Here is a 19,612-nt window from a genome sequence, read left to right on the forward strand (position 1 = left end):
ATATGCAAGAGGAGGAGTGATGGGGGTTCAGGCAAAAGCCAGGCTATGGATTGCATTGCTAAATGCTCCATCAGAGTGCAATGGTCGCCTGTCCTTTTTTTAAGTGATGATGTGGGTTTAGCCTGTGCTGTATGTATGTATGGGTGGCTGACTGCCACCCACCCAGAGAGTGTATGGGAGGCTGGTTGGCTGCCAGCCTTCCTTCCATTCCTATGAGTAATGTGAGTGCTCATGAAGGGGACATGGTTGGGTCCACCCCTTTCCTGGTTATCCCCTCTAGGCCTTTTGGCTTAGATCAAGTGTAAAAAAAGAAAGGATCTTGTGACAGATCGCATTCTAAGGCACGTTTTTTTTTTGTGTGAATACTTGCACTTTAGTGACTTGTGAGCACATACTGATACATACGTTCCCTATCTGGGGACCATAAATTAAATGTATTTTTGAGAAAGGGAGCTGATTTGGAAGCTTGCTTCTGTCGCCCTATGCATTGACCCGATGTGGCAGTATCTTCGGGTAGTGAACAGTGCACCACCCCATTCCAGTGTTAAACAAGAAAGATTCTCATTTAATCCTCCGTGGGTGAGAATTTGAGACCAAAATGATGAGTTGCACTGACTGGTTTATGAACGTCTATTCATTTAGCGTTTTAATGACCATGTTTGCACACTGATTGGTGTAAAAAAATAAAATAAAACTAAATAATAATAATCTAGCACACCTGTGCAGGTTTGACATGACATGACAGGTAGCTGTCTTGTGGGTGGTGCTGAATCCTGTTAAATGACGTGAGGGTCTCATGCCTATACACAAGGGTGTGTCATTGCTGTTGCTTGACCATGCATTGGTTTCTGTGGTCAGTGAATGATAAAAACAAAATTTACCATCCATTGATGGATGGGAAATCCGCCATGAGGCATTTGTTTTTAGAAACTGCTGCTCACAACCAATGTTGCAATGGAGTGTCTCCATCTGCTGGTGGTATTGGAAAGGCATTAGTGCTATGACAGGGTCTGAAGAAGAAAACGGAAAAAAATATATATAAAAAGAAAAAGAGAGAGAGAGAGAGAGAGAGAGAGAGACTGACTTAGTGAGCGAGTGAGTGAGAGAGTGAGAGTGAGTGAGACTGAATGAGTGAGTGATTGAGTGAGTGAGTGAGTGAGTGAGTGAGAACAAATGAGTTAAAGCAAGTGAGTGAGAGAGATCGAATGAATGAAAGTCTGAATGACAGAAAGAAAAAAGGATGAAGAAAGAAGCATGAAGAAAAAAAAAATGTATATGGAGTTGCTGACATGAGTGCAATCTACAAAGCCGTTGAGGCTGATCCTCATGGGAGGATTATTGCACCAGGACCCTTAGCACTTTTAAAATGCCATTCAATGCCACTTCTAGGGCTAGATGTAAACTGCAGATGACCATGTTGTGGTAGTTACCATGGATACCCAAGTGATGTGTGAGCTAACACATAGGCCCAACAGATTCCAAGAAGGCCAGAATCACCAGCGGCACCACCATCGGTTGTCAGGTCACCCGGATTCAGCAAATACCAGAGTCCAAAATGATGCAGGTTTATACTGTTAATTTTCAGTTTATCGTTACAGTTGGTGTTATTCCATGTCGGAAGGGAAGCAGCTACAGCCAGTGGGGTAACTAGAGACAGGCAGGCAGCTATGTGCAACAAAGGTAGGCGTGTTGTTTTCATATGCAGATCTGAAATATTGTCTTATATGCAAGAGGAGGAGTGATGGGGGTTCAGGCAAAAGCCAGGCTATGGATTGCATTGCTAAATGCTCCATCAGAGTGCAATGGTCGCCTGTCCTTTTTTTAAGTGATGATGTGGGTTTAGCCTGTGCTGTATGTATGTATGGGTGGCTGACTGCCACCCACCCAGAGAGTGTATGGGAGGCTGGTTGGCTGCCAGCCTTCCTTCCATTCCTATGAGTAATGTGAGTGCTCATGAAGGGGACATGGTTGGGTCCACCCCTTTCCCGGTTATCCCCTCTAGGCCTTTTGGCTTAGATCAAGTGTAAAAAAAAGAAAGGATCTTGCGACAGATTGCATCCTGAGGCACGTTTTTTTTTTTGTGTGAATACTTGCACTTGGGTGACTTGTGAGCACATACTGATACATACGTTCCCTATCTGGGGACCATAAATTAAATGGATTTTTGAGAAAGGGAGCTGATTTGGAAGCTTGCTTCTGTCGCCCTATGCATTGACCTGATGTGGCAGTATCTTCGGGTAGTGAACAGTGCACCACCCCATTCCAGTGTTAAACAAGAAAGATTCTCATTTAATCCTCCGTGGGTGAGAATTTGAGTTTGAGAATTGGAGACCAAAATGATGAGTTGCACTGACTGGTTTATGAACGTCTATTCATTTAGCGTTTTAATGACCATGTTTGCACACTGATTGGTGTAAAAAAATAAAATAAAAATAAATAATAATAATCTAGCACACCTGTGCAGGTTTGACATGACATGACAGGTAGCTGTCTTGTGGGTGGTGCTGAATCCTGTTAAATGACGTGAGGGTCTCATGCCTATACACAAGGGTGTGTCATTGCTGTTGCTTGACCATGCATTGGTTTCTGTGGTCAGTGAATGATAAAAACAAAATTTACCATCCATTGATGGATGGGAAATCCGCCATGAGGCATTTGTTTTTAGAAACTGCTGCTCACAACCAATGTTGCAATGGAGTGTCTCCATCTGCTGGTGGTATTGGAAAGGCATTAGTGCTATGACAGGGTCTGAAGAAGAAGAAGAAGAAGAAGAAGACGGAAAAAAATATATATAAAAAGAAAAAGAGAGAGAGAGAGAGAGACTGACTTAGTGAGCGAGTGAGTGAGAGAGTGAGAGTGAGTGAGAGTGAATGAGTGAGTGAGTGATTGAGTGAGTGAGTGAGTGAGAACAAATGAGTTAAAGCAAGTGAGTGAGAGAGATCGAATGAATGAAAGTCTGAATGACAGAAAGAAAAAAGGATGAAGAAAGACGCATGAAGAAAAAAAAAAATTATATGGAGTTGCTGACATGAGTGCAATCTACAAAGCCGTTGAGGCTGATCCTCATGGGAGGATTATTGCACCAGGACCCTTAGCACTTTTAAAATGCCATTCAATGCCACTTCTAGGGCTAGATGTAAACTGCAGATGACCATGTTGTGGTAGTTACCATGGATACCCAAGTGATGTGTGAGCTAACACATAGGCCCAACAGATTCCAAGAAGGCCAGAATCACCAGCGGCACCACCATCGGTTGTCAGGTCACCCGGATTCAGCAAATACCAGAGTCCAAAATGATGCAGGTTTATATCGTTAATTTTCAGTTTATCGTTACAGTTGGTGTTATTCCATGTCGGAAGGGACGCAGCTACAGCCAGTGGGGTAACTAGAGACAGGCAGGCAGCTATGTGCAACAAAGGTAGGCGTGTTGTTTTCATATGCAGATCTGAAATATTGTCTTATATGCAAGAGGAGGAGTGATGGGGGTTCAGGCAAAAGCCAGGCTATGGATTGCATTGCTAAATGCTCCATCAGAGTGCAATGGTCGCCTGTCCTTTTTTTAAGTGATGATGTGGGTTTAGCCTGTGCTGTATGTATGTATGGGTGGCTGACTGCCACCCACCCAGAGAGTGTATGGGAGGCTGGTTGGCTGCCAGCCTTCCTTCCATTCCTATGAGTAATGTGAGTGCTCATGAAGGGGACATGGTTGGGTCCACCCCTTTCCCGGTTATCCCCTCTAGGCCTTTTGGCTTAGATCAAGTGTAAAAAAAGAAAGGATCTTGCGACAGATCGCATCCTGAGGCACGTTTTTTTTTTTGTGTGAATACTTGCACTTGGGTGACTTGTGAGCACATACTGATACATACGTTCCCTATCTGGGGACCATAAATTAAATGGATTTTTGAGAAAGGGAGCTGATTTGGAAGCTTGCTTCTGTCGCCCTATGCATTGACCCGATGTGGCAGTATCTTCGGGTAGTGAACAGTGCACCACCCCATTCCAGTGTTAAACAAGAAAGATTGTCATTTAATCCTCCGTGGGTGAGAATTTGAGTTTGAGAATTGGAGACCAAAATGATGAGTTGCACTGACTGGTTTATGAACGTCTATTCATTTAGCGTTTTAATGACCATGTTTGCACACTGATTGGTGTAAAAAAATAAAATAAAACTAAATAATAATAATCTAGCACACCTGTGCAGGTTTGACATGACATGACAGGTAGCTGTCTTGTGGGTGGTGCTGAATCCTGTTAAATGACGTGAGGGTCTCATGCCTATACACAAGGGTGTGTCATTGCTGTTGCTTGACCATGCATTGGTTTCTGTGGTCGGTGAATGATAAAAACAAAATTTACCATCCATTGATGGATGGGAAATCCGCCATGAGGCATTTGTTTTTAGAAACTGCTGCTCACAACCAATGTTGCAATGGAGTGTCTCCATCTGCTGGTGGTATTGGAAAGGCATTAGTGCTATGACAGGGTCTGAAGAAGAAGAAGAAGAAGAAGACGGAAAAAAATATATATAAAAAGAAAAAGAGAGAGAGAGAGAGAGAGACTGACTTAGTGAGCGAGTGAGTGAGAGAGTGAGAGTGAGTGAGAGTGAATGAGTGAGTGAGTGATTGAGTGAGTGAGTGAGTGAGTGAGTGAGAACAAATGAGTTAAAGCAAGTGAGTGAGAGAGATCGAATGAATGAAAGTCTGAATGACAGAAAGAAAAAAGGATGAAGAAAGAAGCATGAAGAAAAAAAAATGTATATGGAGTTGCTGACATGAGTGCAATCTACAAAGCCGTTGAGGCTGATCCTCATGGGAGGATTATTGCACCAGGACCCTTAGCACTTTTAAAATGCCATTCAATGCCACTTCTAGGGCTAGATGTAAACTGCAGATGACCATGTTGTGGTAGTTACCATGGATACCCAAGTGATGTGTGAGCTAACACATAGGCCCAACAGATTCCAAGAAGGCCAGAATCACCAGCGGCACCACCATCGGTTGTCAGGTCACCCGGATTCAGCAAATACCAGAGTCCAAAATGATGCAGGTTTATACTGTTAATTTTCAGTTTATCGTTACAGTTGGTGTTATTCCATGTCGGAAGGGACGCAGCTACAGCCAGTGGGGTAACTAGAGACAGGCAGGCAGCTATGTGCAACAAAGGTAGGCGTGTTGTTTTCATATGCAGATCTGAAATATTGTCTTATATGCAAGAGGAGGAGTGATGGGGGTTCAGGCAAAAGGCAGGCTATGGATTGCATTGCTAAATGCTCCATCAGAGTGCAATGGTCGCCTGTCCTTTTTTTAAGTGATGATGTGGGTTTAGCCTGTGCTGTATGTATGTATGGGTGGCTGACTGCCACCCACCCAGAGAGTGTATGGGAGGCTGGTTGGCTGCCAGCCTTCCTTCCATTCCTATGAGTAATGTGAGTGCTCATGAAGGGGACATGGTTGGGTCCACCCCTTTCCCGATTATCCACTCTAGTCCTTTTGGCTTAGATCAAGTGTAAAAAAAGAAAGGATCTTGCGACAGATTGCATCCTGAGGCACGTTTTTTTTTGTGTGAATACTTGCACTTGGGTGACTTGTGAGCACATACTGATACATACGTTCCCTATCTGGGAACCATAAATTAAATGGATTTTTTTTTTGAGAAAGTGAGCTGATTTGGAAGCTTGCTTCTGTCGCCCTATGCATTGACCCGATGTGGCAGTATATTCGGGTAGTGAACAGTGCACCACCCCATTCCAGTGTTAAACAAGAAAGATTCTCATTTAATCCTCCGTGGGTGAGAATTTGAGTTTGAGAATTGGAGACCAAAATGATGAGTTGCACTGACTGGTTTATGAACGTCTATTCATTTAGCGTTTTAATGACCATGTTTGCACACTGATTGGTGTAAAAAAATAAAATAAAACTAAATAATAATAATCTAGCACACCTGTGCAGGTTTGACATGACATGACAGGTAGCTGTCTTGTGGGTGGTGCTGAATCCTGTTAAATGACGTGAGGGTCTCATGCCTATACACAAAGGTGTGTCATTACTGTTGCTTGACCATGCATTGGTTTCTGTGGTCAGTGAATGATAAAAACAAAATTTACCATCCATTGATGGATGGGAAATCCGCCATGAGGCATTTGTTTTTAGAAACTGCTGCTCACAACCAATGTTGCAATGGAGTGTCTCCATCTGCTGGTGGTATTGGAAAGGCATTAGTGCTATGACAGGGTCTGAAGAAGAAGAAGAAGAAGAAGAAGAAGACGGAAAAAAATATATATAAAAAGAGAGAGAGAGAGAGAGAGAGAGAGAGACAGACTTAGTGAACGAGTGAGTGAGAGAGTGAGACTGAGTGAGAGTGAATGAGTGAGTGAGTGATTGAGTGAGTGAGTGAGTGAGAACAAATGAGTTAAAGCAAGTGAGTGAGAGAGATCGAATGAATGAAAGTCTGAATGACAGAAATAAAAAAGGATGAAGAAAGAAGCATGAAGAAAAAAAAATGTATATGGAGTTGCTGACATGAGTGCAATCTACAAAGCCGTTGAGGCTGATCCTCATTGGAGGATTATTGCACCAGGACCCTTAGCACTTTTAAAATGCCATTCAATGCCACTTCTAGGGCTAGATGTAAACTGCAGATGACCATGTTGTGGTAGTTACCATGGATACCCAAGTGATGTGTGAGCTAACACATAGGCCCAACAGATTCCAAGAAGGCCAGAATCACCAGCGGCACCACCATCGGTTGTCAGGTCACCCGGATTCAGCAAATACCAGAGTCCAAAATGATGCAGGTTTATACTGTTAATTTTCAGTTTATCGTTACAGTTGGTGTTATTCCACGTCGGAAGGGACACAGCTACAGCCAGTGGGGTAACTAGAGACAGGCAGGCAGCTATGTGCAACAAAGGTAGGTGTGTTGTTTTCATATGCAGATCTGAAATATTGTCTTATATGCAAGAGGAGGAATGATGGGGGTTCAGGCAAAAGCCAGGCTATGGATTGCATTGCTAAATGCTCCATCAGAGTGCAATGGTCGCCTGTCCTTTTTTTAAGTGATGATGTGGGTTTAGCCTGTGCTGTATGTATGTATGGGTGGCTGACTGCCACCCACCCAGAGAGTGTATGGGAGGCTGGTTGGCTGCCAGCCTTCCTTCCATTCCTATGAGTAATGTGAGTGCTCATGAAGGGGACATGGTTGGGTCCACCCCTTTCCCGGTTATCCCCTCTAGGCCTTTTGGCTTAGATCAAGTGTAAAAAAAGAAAGGATCTTGCGACAGATCGCATCCTGAGGCACGTTTTTTTTTGTGTGAATACTTGCACTTGGGTGACTTGTGAGCACATACTGATACATACGTTCCCTATCTGGGGACCATAAATTAAATGGATTTTTGAGAAAGGGAGCTGATTTGGAAGCTTGCTTCTGTCGCCCTATGCATTGACCCGATGTGGCAGTATCTTCGGGTAGTGAACAGTGCACCACCCCATTCCAGTGTTAAACAAGAAAGATTCTCATTTAATCCTCCGTGGGTGAGAATTTGAGTTTGAGAATTGGGGACCAAAATGATGAGTTGCACTGACTGGTTTATGAACGTCTATTCATTTAGCGTTTTAATGACCATGTTTGCACACTGATTGGTGTAAAAAAATAAAATAAAACTAAATAATAATAATCTAGCACACCTGTGCAGGTTTGACATGACATGACAGGTAGTTGTCTTGTGGGTGGTGCTGAATCCTGTTAAATGACGTGAGGGTCTCATGCCTATACACAAGGGTGTGTCATTGCTGTTGCTTGACCATGCATTGGTTTCTGTGGTCAGTGAATGATAAAAACAAAATTTACCATCCATTGATGGATGGGAAATCCGCCATGAGGCATTTGTTTTTAGAAACTGCTGCTCACAACCAATATTGCAATGGAGTGTCTCCATCTGCTGGTGGTATTGGAAAGGCATTAGTGCTATGACAGGGTCTGAAGAAGAAGAAGAAGAAGAAGAAGACGGAAAAAAATATATATAAAAAGAAAAAGAGAGAGAGAGACTGACTTAGTGAGCGAGTGAGTGAGAGAGTGAGAGTGAGTGAGAGTGAATGAGTGAGTGAGTGATTGAGTGAGTGAGTGAGTGAGAACAAATGAGTTAAAGCAAGTGAGTGAGAGAGATCGAATGAATGAAAGTCTGAATGACAGAAAGAAAAAAGGATGAAGAAAGAAGCATGAAGAAAAAAAAATGTATATGGAGTTGCTGACATGAGTGCAATCTACAAAGCCGTTGAGGCTGATCCTCATGGGAGGATTATTGCACCAGGACCCTTAGCACTTTTAAAATGCCATTCAATGCCACTTCTAGGGCTAGATGTAAACTGCAGATGACCATGTTGTGGTAGTTACCATGGATACCCAAGTGATGTGTGAGCTAACACATAGGCCCAACAGATTCCAAGAAGGCCAGAATCACCAGCGGCACCACCATCGGTTGTCAGGTCACCCGGATTCAGCAAATACCAGAGTCCAAAATGATGCAGGTTTATACTGTTAATTTTCAGTTTATCGTTACAGTTGGTGTTATTCCATGTCGGAAGGGACGCAGCTACAGCCAGTGGGGTAACTAGAGACAGGCAGGCAGCTATGTGCAACAAAGGTAGGCGTGTTGTTTTCATATGCAGATCTGAAATATTGTCTTATATGCAAGAGGAGGAGTGATGGGGGTTCAGGCAAAAGCCAGGCTATGGATTGCATTGCTAAATGCTCCATCAGAGTGCAATGGTCGCCTGTCCTTTTTTTAAGTGATGATGTGGGTTTAGCCTGTGCTGTATGTATGTATGGGAGGCTGGTTGGCTGCCAGCTTTCCTTCCATTCCTATGAGTAATGTGAGTGCTCATGAAGGGACCATGGTTGGGTCCACCCCTTTCCCGGTTATCCCCTCTAGGCCTTTTGGCTTAGATCAAGTGTAAAAAAAGAAAGGATCTTGCGACAGATCGCATCCTGAGGCACGTTTTTTTTTTTTGTGTGAATACTTGCACTTGGGTGACTTGTGAGCACATACTGATACATACGTTCCCTATCTGGGGACCATAAATTAAATGGATTTTTGAGAAAGGGAGCTGATTTGGAAGCTTGCTTCTGTCGCCCTATGCATTGACCCGATGTGGCAGTATCTTCGGGTAGTGAACAGTGCACCACCCCATTCCAGTGTTAAACAAGAAAGATTCTCATTTAATCCTCTGTGGGTGAGAATTTGAGTTTGAGAATTGGAGACCAAAATGATGAGTTGCACTGACTGGTTTATGAACGTCTATTTATTTAGCGTTTTAATGACCATGTTTGCACACTGATTGGTGTAAAAAAATAAAATAAAACTAAATAATAATAATCTAGCACACCTGTGCAGGTTTGACATGACATGACAGGTAGCTGTCTTGTGGGTGGTGCTGAATCCTATTAAATGACGTGAGGGTCTCATGCCTATACACAAGGGTGTGTCATTGCTGTTGCTTGACCATGCATTGGTTTCTGTGGTCAGTGAATGATAAAAACAAAATTTACCATCCATTGATGGATGGGAAATCCGCCATGAGGCATTTGTTTTTAGAAACTGCTGCTCACAACCAATGTTGCAATGGAGTGTCTCCATCTGCTGGTGGTATTGGACAGGCATTAGTGCTATGACAGGGTCTGAAGAAGAAGAAGAAGAAGACGGAAAAAAATATATATAAAAAGAAAAAGAGAGAGAGAGAGAGACTGACTTAGTGAGCGAGTGAGTGAGAGAGTGAGAGTGAGTAAGTGAGAGTGAATGAGTGATTGAGTGAGTGAGTGAGAACAAATGAGTTAAAGCAAGTGAGTGAGAGAGATCGAATGAATGAAAGTCTGAATGACAGAAAGAAAAAAGGATGAAGAAAGAAGCATGAAGAAAAAAAAATGTATATGGAGTTGCTGACATGAGTGCAATCTACAAAGCCGTTGAGGCTGATCCTCATGGGAGGATTATTGCACCAGGACCCTTAGTACTTTTAAAATGCCATTCAATGCCACTTCTAGGGCTAGATGTAAACTGCAGATGACCATGTTGTGGTAGTTACCATGGATACCCAAGTGATGTGTGAGCTAACACATAGGCCCAACAGATTCCAAGAAGGCCAGAATCACCAGCGGCACCACCATCGGTTGTCAGGTCACCCGGATTCAGCAAATACCAGAGTCCAAAATGATGCAGGTTTATACTGTTAATTTTCAGTTTATCGTTACAGTTGGTGTTATTCTATGTCGGAAGGGACGCAGCTACAGCCAGTGGGGTAACTAGAGACAGGCAGGCAGCTATGTGCAACAAAGGTAGGCGTGTTGTTTTCATATGCAGATCTGAAATATTGTCTTATATGCAAGAGGAGGAGTGATGGGGGTTCAGGCAAAAGCCAGGCTATGGATTGCATTGCTAAATGCTCCATCAGAGTGCAATGGTCGCCTGTCCTTTTTTTAAGTGATGATGTGGGTTTAGCCTGTGCTGTATGTATGTATGGGTGGCTGACTGCCACCCACCCAGAGAGTGTATGGGAGGCTGGTTGGCTGCCAGCCTTCCTTCCATTCCTATGAGTAATGTGAGTGCTCATGAAGGGGACATGGTTGCGTCCACCCCTTTCCCGATTATCCCCTCTAGTCCTTTTGGCTTAGATCAAGTGTAAAAAAAGAAAGGATCTTGCGACAGATCACATCCTGAGGCACGTTTTTTTTTTGTGTGAATACCTGCACTTGGGTGACTTGTGAGCACATACTGATACATACGATCCCTATCTGGGGACCATAAATTAAATGGATTTTTGAGAAAGGGAGCTGATTTGGAAGCTTGCTTCTGTCGCCCTATGCATTGACCCGATGTGGCAGTATCTTCGGGTAGTGAACAGTGCACCACCCCATTCCAGTGTTAAACAAGAAAGATTCTCATTTAATCCTCCGTGGGTGAGAATTTGAGTTTGAGAATTGGAGACCAAAATGATGAGTTGCACTGACTGGTTTATGAACGTCTATTCATTTAGCGTTTTAATGACCATGTTTGCACACTGATTGGTGTAAAAAAAAAAAAATAAAACTAAATAATAATAATCTAGCACACCTGTGCAGGTTTGACATGACATGACAGGTAGCTGTCTTGTGGGTGGTGCTGAATCCTGTTAAATGACGTGAGGGTCTCATGCCTATACATAAGGGTGTGTCATTGCTGTTGCTTGACCATGCATTGAATTCTGTGGTCAGTGAATGATAAAAACAAAATTTACCATCCATTGATGGATGGGAAATCCGCCATGAGGCATTTGTTTTTAGAAACTGCTGCTCACAACCAATGTTGCAATGGAGTGTCTCCATCTGCTGGTGGTATTGGAAAGGCATTAGTGCTATGACAGGGTCTGAAGAAGAAGAAGAAGAAGAAGACGGAAAAAAATATATATAAAAAGAAAAAGAGAGAGAGAGACTGACTTAGTGAGCGAGTGAGTGAGAGAGTGAGAGTGAGTGAGAGTGAATGAGTGAGTGAGTGATTGAGTGAGTGAGTGAGTGAGAACAAATGAGTTAAAGCAAGTGAGTGAGAGAGATCGAATGAATGAAAGTCTGAATGACAGAAAGAAAAAAGGATGAAGAAAGAAGCATGAAGAAAAAAAAATGTATATGGAGTTGCTGACATGAGTGCAATCTACAAAGCCGTTGAGGCTGATCCTCATGGGAGGATTATTGCACCAGGACCCTTAGCACTTTTAAAATGCCTTTCAATGCCACTTCTAGGGCTAGATGTAAACTGCAGATGACCATGTTGTGGTAGTTACCATGGATACCCAAGTGATGTGTGAGCTAACACATAGGCCCAACAGATTCCAAGAAGGCCAGAATCACCAGCGGCACCACCATCGGTTGTCAGGTCACCCGGATTCAGCAAATACCAGAGTCCAAAATGATGCAGGTTTATACTGTTAATTTTCAGTTTATCGTTACAGTTGGTGTTATTCCATGTCGGAAGGGACGCAGCTACAGCCAGTGGGGTAACTAGAGACAGGCAGGCAGCTATGTGCAACAAAGGTAGGCGTGTTGTTTTCATATGCAGATCTGAAATATTGTCTTATATGCAAGAGGAGGAGTGATGGGGGTTCAGGCAAAAGCCAGGCTATGGATTGCATTGCTAAATGCTCCATCAGAGTGCAATGGTCGCCTGTCCTTTTTTTAAGTGATGATGTGGGTTTAGCCTGTGCTGTATGTATGTATGGGTGGCTGACTGCCACCCACCCAGAGAGTGTATGGGAGGCTGGTTGGCTGCCAGCCTTCCTTCCATTCCTATGAGAAATGTGAGTGCTCATGAAGGGGACATGGTTGGGTCCACCCCTTTCCTGATTATCCACTCTAGTCCTTTTGGCTTAGATCAAGTGTAAAAAAAGAAAGGATCTTGCGACAGATCGCATCCTTAGGCACGTTTTTTTTTTGTGTGAATACTTGCACTTGGGTGACTTGTGAGCACATACTGATACATACGTTCCCTATCTGGGGACCATAAATTAAATGGATTTTTGAGAAAGGGAGCTGATTTGGAAGCTTGCTTCTGTTGCCCTATGCATTGACCCGATGTGGCAGTATATTCGGGTAGTGAACAGTGCACCACCCCATTCCAGTGTTAAACAAGAAAGATTCTCATTTAATCCTCCGTGGGTGAGAATTTGAGTTTGAGAATTGGAGACCAAAATGATGAGTTGCACTGACTGGTTTATGAACGTCTATTCATTTAGCGTTTTAATGACCATGTTTGCACACTGATTGGTGTAAAAAAATAAAATAAAACTAAATAATAATAATCTAGCACACCTGTGCAGGTTTGACATGACATGACAGGTAGCTGTCTTGTGGGTGGTGCTGAATCCTGTTAAATGACGTGAGGGTCTCATGCCTATACACAAAGGTGTGTCATTGCTGTTGCTTGACCATGCATTGGTTTCTGTGGTCAGTGAATGATAAAAACAACATTTACCATCCATTGATGGATGGGAAATCCGCCATGAGGCATTTGTTTTTAGAAACTGCTGCTCACAACCAATGTTGCAATGGAGTGTCTCCATCTGCTGGTGGTATTGGAAAGGCATTAGTTCTATGACAGGGTCTGAAGAAGAAGAAGAAGAAGAAGAAGAAGACGGAAAAAAATATATATAAAAAGAGAGAGAGAGAGAGAGAGAGACAGACTTAGTGAGCGAGTGAGTGAGAGAGTGAGACTGAGTGAGAGTGAATGAGTGAGTGAGTGATTGAGTGAGTGAGTGAGTGAGAACAAATGAGTTAAAGCAAGTGAGTGAGAGAGATCGAATGAATGAAAGTCTGAATGACAGAAAGAAAAAAGGATGAAGAAAGAAGCATGAAGAAAAAAAAATGTATATGGAGTCGCTGACATGAGTGCAATCTACAAAGCCGTTGAGGCTGATCCTCATGGGAGGATTATTGCACCAGGACCCTTAGCACTTTTAAAATGCCTTTCAATGCCACTTCTAGGGCTAGATGTAAACTGCAGATGACCATGTTGTGGTAGTTACCATGGATACCCAAGTGATGTGTGAGCTAACACATAGGCCCAACAGATTCCAAGAAGGCCAGAATCACCAGCGGCACCACCATCGGTTGTCAGGTCACCCGGATTCAGCAAATACCAGAGTCCAAAATGATGCAGGTTTATACTGTTAATTTTCAGTTTATCGTTACAGTTGGTGTTATTCCATGTCGGAAGGGACGCAGCTACAGCCAGTGGGGTAACTAGAGACAGGCAGGCAGCTATGTGCAACAAAGGTAGGCGTGTTGTTTTCATATGCAGATCTGAAATATTGTCTTATATGCAAGAGGAGGAGTGATGGGGGTTCAGGCAAAAGCCAGGCTATGGATTGCATTGCTAAATGCTCCATCAGAGTGCAATGGTCGCCTGTCCTTTTTTTAAGTGATGATGTGGGTTTAGCCTGTGCTGTATGTATGTATGGGTGGCTGACTGCCACCCACCCAGAGAGTGTATGGGAGGCTGGTTGGCTGCCAGCCTTCCTTCCATTCCTATGAGTAATGTGAGTGCTCATGAAGGGGACATGGTTGGGTCCACCCCTTTCCCGATTATCCACTCTAGTCCTTTTGGCTTAGATCAAGTGTAAAAAAAGAAAGGATCTTGCGACAGATCGCATCCTGAGGCACGTTTTTTTTTGTGTGAATACTTGCACTTGGGTGACTTGTGAGCACATACTGATACATACGTTCCCTATCTGGGGACCATAAATTAAATGGATTTTTGAGAAAGGGAGCTGATTTGGAAGATTGCTTCTGTCGCCCTATGCATTGACCCGATGTGGCAGTATATTCGGGTAGTGAACAGTGCACCACCCCATTCCAGTGTTAAACAAGAAAGATTCTCATTTAATCCTCCGTGGGTGAGAATTTGAGTTTGAGAATTGGAGACCAAAATGATGAGTTGCACTGACTGGTTTATGAACGTCTATTCATTTAGCGTTTTAATGACCATGTTTGCACACTGATTGGTGTAAAAAAATAAAATAAAACTAAATAATAATAATCTAGCACACCTGTGCAGGTTTGACATGACATGACAGGTAGCTGTCTTGTGGGTGGTGCTGAATCCTGTTAAATGACGTGAGGGTCTCATGCCTATACACAAAGGTGTGTCATTGCTGTTGCTTGACCATGCATTGGTTTCTGTGGTCAGTGAATGATAAAAACAAAATTTACCATCCATTGATGGATGGGAAATCCGCCATGAGGCATTTGTTTTTAGAAACTGCTGCTCACAACCAATGTTGCAATGGAGTGTCTCCATCTGCTGGTGGTATTGGAAAGGCATTAGTTCTATGACAGGGTCTGAAGAAGAAGAAGAAGAAGAAGAAGAAGACGGAAAAAAATATATATAAAAAGAGAGAGAGAGAGAGAGAGAGACAGACTTAGTGAGCGAGTGAGTGAGAGAGTGAGACTGAGTGAGAGTGAATGAGTGAGTGAGTGATTGAGTGAGTGAGTGAGTGAGAACAAATGAGTTAAAGCAAGTGAGTGAGAGAGATCGAATGAATGAAAGTCTGAATGACAGAAAGAAAAAAGGATGAAGAAAGAAGCATGAAGAAAAAAAAATGTATATGGAGTCGCTGACATGAGTGCAATCTACAAAGCCGTTGAGGCTGATCCTCATGGGAGGATTATTGCACCAGGACCCTTAGCACTTTTAAAATGCCTTTCAATGCCACTTCTAGGGCTAGATGTAAACTGCAGATGACCATGTTGTGGTAGTTACCATGGATACCCAAGTGATGTGTGAGCTAACACATAGGCCCAACAGATTCCAAGAAGGCCAGAATCACCAGCGGCACCACCATCGGTTGTCAGGTCACCCGGATTCAGCAAATACCAGAGTCCAAAATGATGCAGGTTTATACTGTTAATTTTCAGTTTATCGTTACAGTTGGTGTTATTCCATGTCGGAAGGGACGCAGCTACAGCCAGTGGGGTAACTAGAGACAGGCAGGCAGCTATGTGCAACAAAGGTAGGCGTGTTGTTTTCATATGCAGATCTGAAATATTGTCTTATATGCAAGAGGAGGAGTGATGGGGGTTCAGGCAAAAGCCAGGCTATGGATTGCATTGCTAAATGCTCCATCAGAGTGCAATGGTCGATTGTCCTTTTTTTAAGTGATGATGTGGGTTTAGCCTGTGCTGTATGTATGTATGGGTGGCTGACTGCCACCCACCCAGAGAGTGTATGGGAGGCTGGTTGGCTGCCAGCCTTCCTTCCATTCCTATGAGTAATGTGAGTGCTCATGAAGGGGACATGGTTGGGTCCACCCCTTTCCCGATTATCCACTCTAGTTCTTTTGGCTTAGATCAAGTGTAAAAAAAGAAAGGATCTTGCGACAGATCGCATCCTGAGGCACGTTTTTTATTGTGTGAATACTTGCACTTGGGTGACTTGTGAGCACATACTGATACATACGTTCCCTATCTGGGGACCATAAATTAAATGGATTTTTGAGAAAGGGAGCTGATTTGGAAGCTTGCTTCTGTCGCCCTATGCATTGACCCGATGTGGCAGTATATTCGGGTAGTGAACAGTACTCCACCCCATTCCAGTGTTAAACAAGAAAGATTCTCATTTAATCCTCCGTGGGTGAGAATTTGAGTTTGAGAATTGGAGACCAAAATGATGAGTTGCACTGACTGGTTTATGAACGTCTATTCATTTAGCGTTTTAATGACCATGTTTGCACACTGATTGGTGTAAAAAAATAAAATAAAACTAAATAATAATAATCTAGCACACCTGTGCAGGTTTGACATGACATGACAGGTAGCTGTCTTGTGGGTGGTGCTGAATCCTGTTAAATGACGTGAGGGTCTCATGCCTATACACAAAGGTGTGTCATTGCTGTTGCTTGACCATGCATTGGTTTCTGTGGTCAGTGAATGATAAAAACAAAATTTACCATCCATTGATGGATGGGAAATCCGCCATGAGGCATTTGTTTTTAGAAACTGCTGCTCACAACCAATGTTGCAATGGAGTGTCTCCATCTGCTGGTGGTATTGGAAAGGCATTAGTGCTATGACAGGGTCTGAAGAAGAAGAAGAAGAAGAAGAAGAAGACGGAAAAAAATATATATAAAAAGAGAGAGAGAGAGAGACAGACTTAGTGAGCGAGTGAGTGAGAGAGTGAGACTGAGTGAGAGTGAATGAGTGAGTGAGTGATTGAGTGAGTGAGTGAGTGAGAACAAATGAGTTAAAGCAAGTGAGTGAGAGAGATCGAATGAATGAAAGTCTGAATGACAGAAAGAAAAAAGGATGAAGAAAGAAGCATGAAGAAAAAAAAATGTATATGGAGTTGCTGACATGAGTGCAATCTACAAAGCCGTTGAGGCTGATCCTCATGGGAGGATTATTGCACCAGGACCCTTAGCACTTTTAAAATGCCATTCAATGCCACTTCTAGGGCTAGATGTAAACTGCAGATGACCATGTTGTGGTAGTTACCATGGATACCCAAGTGATGTGTGAGCTAACACATAGGCCCAACAGATTCCAAGAAGGCCAGAATCACCAGCGGCACCACCATCGGTTGTCAGGTCACCCGGATTCAGCAAATACCAGAGTCCAAAATGATGCAGGTTTATACTGTTACTTTTCAGTTTATCGTTACAGTTGGTGTTATTCCATGTCGGAAGGGACGCAGCTACAGCCAGTGGGGTAACTAGAGACAGACAGGCAGCTATGTGCAACAAAGGTTGGCGTGTTGTTTTCATATGCAGATCTGAAATATTGTCTTATATGCAAGAGGAGGAGTGATGGGGGTTCAGGCAAAAGCCAGGCTATGGATTGCATTGCTAAATGCTCCATCAGAGTGCAATGGTCGCATGTCCTTTTTTTAAGTGATGATGTGGGTTTAGCCTGTGCTGTATGTATGTATGGGTGGCTGACTGCCACCCACCCAGAGAATGTATGGGAGGCTGGTTGGCTGCCAGCTTTCCTTCCATTCCTATGAGTAATGTGAGTGCTCATGAAGGGACCATGGTTGGGTCCACCCCTTTCCCGGTTATCCCCTCTAGGCCTTTTGGCTTAGATCAAGTGTAAAAAAAGAAAGGATCTTGCGACAGATCGCATCCTGAGGCACGTTTTTTTTTTTGTGTGAATACTTGCACTTGGGTGACTTGTGAGCACATACTGATACATACGTTCCCTATCTGGGGACCATAAATTAAATGGATTTTTGAGAAAGGGAGCTGATTTGGAAGCTTGCTTCTGTCGCCCTATGCATTGACCCGATGTGGCAGTATCTTCGGGTAGTGAACAGTGCACCACCCCATTCCAGTGTTAAACAAGAAAGATTCTCATTTAATCCTCCGTGGGTGAGAATTTGAGTTTGAGAATTGGAGACCAAAATGATGAGTTGCACTGACTGGTTTATGAACGTCTATTCATTTAGCGTTTTAATGACCATGTTTGCACACTGATTGGTGTAAAAAAATAAAATAAAACTAAATAATAATAATCTAGCACACCTGTGCAGGTTTGACATGACATGACAGGTAGCTGTCTTGTGGGTGGTGCTGAATCCTATTAAATGACGTGAGGGTCTCATGCCTATACACAAGGGTGTGTCATTGCTGTTGCTTGACCATGCATTGGTTTCTGTGGTCAGTGAATGATAAAAACAAAATTTACCATCCATTGATGGATGGGAAATCCGCCATGAGGCATTTGTTTTTAGAAACTGCTGCTCACAACCAATGTTGCAATGGAGTGTCTCCATCTGCTGGTGGTATTGGAAAGGCATTAGTGCTATGACAGGGTCTGAAGAAGAAGAAGAAGAAGACGGAAAAAAATATATATAAAAAGAAAAAGAGAGAGAGAGAGAGAGACTGACTTAGTGAGCGAGTGAGTGAGAGAGAGAGAGTGAGTGAGAGTGAATAAGTGAGTGAGTGATTGAGTGAGTGAGTGAGTGAGTGAGTGAGAACAAATGAGTTAAAGCAAGTGAGTGAGAGAGATCGAATGAATGAAAGTCTGAATGACAGAAATAAAAAAGGATGAAGAAAGAAGCATGAAGAAAAAAAAATGTATATGGAGTTGCTGACATGAGTGCAATCTACAAAGCCGTTGAGGCTGATCCTCATGGGAGGATTATTGCACCAGGACCCTTAGCACTTTTAAAATGCCATTCAATGCCACTTCTAGGGCTAGATGTAAACTGCAGATGACCATGTTGTGGTAGTTACCATGGATACCCAAGTGATGTATGAGCTATGAGCTAACACATAGGCCCAACAGATTTCAAGAAGGCCAGAATCACCAGCGGCACCACCATCGGTTGTCAGGTCACCCGGATTCAGCAAATACCAGAGTCCAAAATGATGCAGGTTTATACTGTTAATTTTCAGTTTATCGTTACAGTTGGTGTTATTTCATGTCGGAAGGGACGCAGCTACAGCCAGTGGGGTAACTAGAGACAGGCAGGCAGCTATGTGCAACAAAGGTAGGCGTGTTGTTTTCATATGCAGATCTGAAATATTGTCTTATATGCAAGAGGAGGAGTGATGGGGGTTCAGGCAAAAGCCAGGCTATGGATTGCATTGCTAAATGCTCCATCAGAGTGCAATGGTCGCCTGTCCTTTTTTTAAGTGATGATGTGGGTTTAGCCTGTGCTGTATGTATGTATGGGTGGCTGACTGCCACCCACCCAGAGAGTGTATGGGAGGCTGGTTGGCTGCCAGCCTTCCTTCCATTCCTATGAGTAATGTGAGTGCTCATGAAGGGGACATGGTTGGGTCCACCCCTTTCCCGGTTATCCCCTCTATGCCTTTTGGCTTAGATCAAGTGTAAAAAAAAGAAAGGATCTTGCGACAGATCGCATCCTGAGGCACGTTTTTTTTTGTGTGAATACTTGCACTTGGGTGACTTGTGAGCACATACTGATACATACGTTCCCTATCTGGGGACCATAAATTAAATGGATTTTTGAGAAAGGGAGCTGATTTGGAAGCTTGCTTCTGTCGCCCTATGCATTGACCCGATGTGGCAGTATCTTCGGGTAGTGAACAGTGCACCACCCCCATTCCAGTGTTAAACAAGAAAGATTCTCAT

General features: G+C 43.3%; 12 pseudogenes; all 12 read left to right on the forward strand.

Moving 5' to 3' along the window:
- The first annotated feature begins 269 nt into the window (after positions 1–269).
- On the forward strand, positions 270–534 carry LOC130286321 (U2 spliceosomal RNA; annotated as a pseudogene).
- Positions 535–1,991: 1,457 nt separating this feature from the next.
- Positions 1,992–2,258, forward strand: LOC130289397 (U2 spliceosomal RNA; annotated as a pseudogene).
- A 1,472-nt stretch (positions 2,259–3,730) lies between these two features.
- LOC130288260 (U2 spliceosomal RNA) lies at positions 3,731–3,996 on the forward strand (annotated as a pseudogene).
- A 1,478-nt stretch (positions 3,997–5,474) lies between these two features.
- On the forward strand, positions 5,475–5,743 carry LOC130289989 (U2 spliceosomal RNA; annotated as a pseudogene).
- A 1,478-nt stretch (positions 5,744–7,221) lies between these two features.
- On the forward strand, positions 7,222–7,485 carry LOC130285933 (U2 spliceosomal RNA; annotated as a pseudogene).
- A 1,431-nt stretch (positions 7,486–8,916) lies between these two features.
- LOC130288428 (U2 spliceosomal RNA) lies at positions 8,917–9,183 on the forward strand (annotated as a pseudogene).
- A 1,455-nt stretch (positions 9,184–10,638) lies between these two features.
- On the forward strand, positions 10,639–10,903 carry LOC130289929 (U2 spliceosomal RNA; annotated as a pseudogene).
- Positions 10,904–12,366: 1,463 nt separating this feature from the next.
- LOC130289952 (U2 spliceosomal RNA) lies at positions 12,367–12,631 on the forward strand (annotated as a pseudogene).
- Positions 12,632–14,103: 1,472 nt separating this feature from the next.
- Positions 14,104–14,367, forward strand: LOC130290017 (U2 spliceosomal RNA; annotated as a pseudogene).
- A 1,472-nt stretch (positions 14,368–15,839) lies between these two features.
- On the forward strand, positions 15,840–16,096 carry LOC130290050 (U2 spliceosomal RNA; annotated as a pseudogene).
- Positions 16,097–17,569: 1,473 nt separating this feature from the next.
- On the forward strand, positions 17,570–17,835 carry LOC130288261 (U2 spliceosomal RNA; annotated as a pseudogene).
- A 1,480-nt stretch (positions 17,836–19,315) lies between these two features.
- LOC130289185 (U2 spliceosomal RNA) lies at positions 19,316–19,580 on the forward strand (annotated as a pseudogene).
- The last annotated feature ends 32 nt before the right edge of the window (positions 19,581–19,612 follow it).

This window comes from Hyla sarda, chromosome 8 (genome assembly GCF_029499605.1).
Source record: "Hyla sarda isolate aHylSar1 chromosome 8, aHylSar1.hap1, whole genome shotgun sequence".
Classification (NCBI taxonomy): domain Eukaryota; kingdom Metazoa; phylum Chordata; class Amphibia; order Anura; family Hylidae; genus Hyla; species Hyla sarda.